The following is a 3,793-nucleotide window of genomic DNA, read 5'->3' as shown; positions in this document are numbered from 1 at the left end:
AAAAAAAATGAAGGAACATTTCGAATCAAGCTCTCATTTGAGAGTTATAAATATTTTTAATGAATCTAAAAAAGAACCTCTCACTACAGTGATTGATAAACTTACTGAACAAAATATTGCAATAACCAGCAAAATTTTCAACATCGTTTACAGCTTAGTAAAAAGAAACCAACCAGTGTCAGATATGGAGGATGAAGTAGAGCTACAAATTAAGAATTAAACTGATTTAGGGAACTGCCTACATTCTTGATTTTCGGCCATCAGAATCTTAGAACGTATTGCTGAATTAATAAGAAAATAAATTTTTAGTAAAATCATCGAAAACTATTCAAAGATTTGTATTATTATTGATGAAGCTTCTACAATTTCAAGTAAAACAGTGCTTGTAATTTCTTCTAAAATGTGAACTACAAGATTCTTCAACAATTTTTCTCGATTTAGTGGAATTAGAATCAACAAAAGCAGAAAATATTTATAATGCTTTGAGACATACATTAACTGATACAGGATTTGACACAATATTTAAAGAACAATTTAATCGGATTTTGTTCTGATGGCGCTAGCACCATGCTTGGACTTAAATCTGGAGTTGCTACAAGACTGATGGAAGATTTTCCAAACATTATAATTTGATATTGTTTGAATCATCGGCTACAACTGGCTTTAGATGATGCTATAAATTATATAAGTGAAATAAGCCATTTCAAAAAATTTTTGGACAAGATTTATGCAATTTTTCGTCAGTCAAATAAAAGTCAGTTTGAACTTAAACAAGTTTCTGAAGAACTGTATATTAAAATCATCAAAATAGGCCATGTTTTTGGTCCACAATGGGCTTCTTGTAGCCTTAGAGCTGTCAAAGTGGTCTGGAGAGCGTATCCAGCTCTTTATATTTACTTTCCCAAAAATCAGAAATTTTCTGGCATAGCAAAAAGATTCAAAAACAAAGAATTTTTAAAAGACTTGGCATTAATGATTGACATTTTGGCTGAACTTGCATTATCATCAAATGCACTCCAAGCAAGACAATTGAGTTTAACAAAGGCAGATAAACTAATCAAACGAACGATTGGTTTTTTTCTTACAATTAAAAGATAGGTTTGGTATACACAAAAATAAAATTAATGAAATGATAGAAAGTGATGCTTTTAAATGCATAGAGTTTGAAGATAATGTAAGGTTTAAATCACTGTCACAAGACAAAGTAATAGAGTGCATTATTGAAAAAATGAAAGCAAAATTATTAAACGAAAAGCACATTAAATATAAAGAAGATAATTTAGGTCATTCTCGTAATACACCTAAAATAGTTGAATTATTCAATGTTATGGATCCCACTTCATTGAATATTGAAGAAGTCAGGTTACCTTGGAAATCAGGAGAAGAAAAAGTGCATGAATTAAGTAAATTCATAAAATTTGTAGTCGATTTAAATGATTTTCGTGACTATGTAGACAATAACATTCAATCAAAAAATCTTCCTGATCCGGAAACAATAAGGAAAGCAAAGCAAACTATGAATACAATTGCAATTAGTTCTGCAGAAGCAGAAAGAGCTTTTTCGTTGATGAATATTATTGTAGTGATAAAAGGGCAAATTTAACAATTAAACTTATCTCAAGCTTTATGACCATAAATTTGTTGGGAAAACCACTAAGTTCCTGGAACCCAATACCATACGTTAAATCATGGATGAGAAGTCATCAATCTGCATTAGATACCAGAGTTCGTGTATCCAACACCGAAGATTATGGAGAAGATCAAGAAGCCATTTGGAAATTACTACTTAGTAATAAATGTACTTAAATATTCTTTAAAATGTTGTTTGTTGTTGCACTGTATACTTCAACATGAATATATTACTTTTTTAATAACTTAAGTAGATCACGTAACATTTTAAAATACAAGGCATTTCATTCTTTATTATTGTTTGCTTACTCATACATCACTTTATATTTTCTTCTTTTCAAATGTATTTTAAATTTGTGTAATAAAGCAATACTTTGTTTCTATTGTAATAAACATGCAAAAAAAAATTTTATTAAGTATGACTCCCCATGATTCAATGCATTGCCATTTCTTATGGAGATAGGTACAAAAATACATACTGTGGACAAACATCCCTTAAATCAGAACTTTTTATAGGGAACTGGTTGTTAAGATTTTGGCAGCTCATCACTGAGAAGATGATCCACGGAAAGGGACTGGATGGATCTGAAATCCATTTATTCCATTGAAAGATGACTTAACTGTCACTATGGAGGATAAATTGTTGGAGCTAGCTGCTGACGAAAGGTTGAAGAGGAGTTTCGAAACAACAACATCACTTGCTTCATCTTGGATGAAAGTGAAAGCAGAATATCCTGAGCTTACTGAAATTGCTCTGAAAACTCTTCTCCCATTTCCTTCAACATACTTCTGCAAGACTGGCTTCCCAACGAGTGTCATTAAGACAAAATACAGGAATAGTATGTATATTCATTCTCCATTGCACGTGACAATGTCCTCAATTGAGCCACGATTGGATAAGCTGACGAAGCAGGCACTCTTTCACATTAGTAAAGGTTAAAGGTTTTAACATGCCTATCATTGTCAATAAAATAGCTTATCAATTTGATATTTTAATATTACGACATTTTCAAAATTACTATGATTTCAATGTCATGTTACCTATTCCTTTCAATTTTTTTAACCTTTACTTTATTCATTATAATTTTTGACTTTATTACTTATATATAATTTTTAATAATATCTTTGTTAGGAGACTGCTTGTTTGATTTTTTTAATATTTTATTTGTATTGTAATATTTTATTGTTTACAAAATAAACAAAAAATGTCTGCCAACTTTTATTATATTCATTATATTGTTTCCAATATAAATTAATATTACTACAAATGTTCAAATATTTTCTTGGATGATAAACAGTCATTTTATACTATCCACACACATGCACAGCCTTTCAGTCTTCAATGTATTTAAATGGGAACATCTCCACAAGTACGCTACACTTGGTATGCACACTCCCATTCCAATTAATACAGTGAAGAATGTTTTTTCTGGTCTGATGTGCCATGTCCCTATGCAAATATGATAATAATACGGCACAGATATGGTACCAGTCTCTTGCACATTGCAAAAAAAATTGCTGGTCCACCACATCAGATAGTTTGAGAAGCACTGTCCTGGTACATTCTCTCTCAGTTATTTAATGTATGGTATCTGAATATTTTCTTTAAATAAATGTTACTTTCTTTTCAAAAAATTATTGCTTGAGCATCAATCTTTTGAGCAGAAGGCTGTATTCATGTCCTCTCATGGGTTAACAGAAGTAGTCTGTTCCGGGGAATTCTCTGAGAGTCAAAGACAACTCCCTGGTAAAACCCAATTCTTCCAATCTGGTCAACCTCTTGTTATCCACTAAAGCGGGACAAATTGTTAATTGTTTTACAGTTTTAGGCAGGCCACTGTTGGGTCCAAACTTTGGGGTAACTGTCCACTGATAGTATTATAAGTAAACATTCACATATATTATTTTAAATTTGTATTGCCATATAAAATTGTAACTGTGGTATCACTACTGAAAATGTAACAGGTATGTCATGGTAATTATTCATGATTCTTTTGCTTAATACACACATGTAGGTGTGTATTTGTTATTGGAAAGGCTTGAATCCTAAATCCTTTAAGTATTTTCTTTCAAACTCTGATACTAATATTAAATAAGCCACACAAGGCTTGAAAGTTTTGAATATGGTCATCTATATACACATATGCTTACAATAATTTTGACA

General features: G+C 31.0%; 1 pseudogene; it reads left to right on the top strand.

Annotated features, from left to right (window-relative positions):
• Window positions 1–7: 7 nt before the first annotated feature.
• Window positions 8–1,806, top strand: LOC142046181 (E3 SUMO-protein ligase KIAA1586-like; annotated as a pseudogene).
• The last annotated feature ends 1,987 nt before the right edge of the window (window positions 1,807–3,793 follow it).

The sequence above is a fragment of the Chelonoidis abingdonii genome, chromosome 2 (assembly GCF_003597395.2).
Source record: "Chelonoidis abingdonii isolate Lonesome George chromosome 2, CheloAbing_2.0, whole genome shotgun sequence".
Lineage (NCBI taxonomy): Eukaryota > Metazoa > Chordata > Testudines > Testudinidae > Chelonoidis > Chelonoidis abingdonii.
This window is presented reverse-complemented; position numbering and strand designations above follow the sequence as displayed.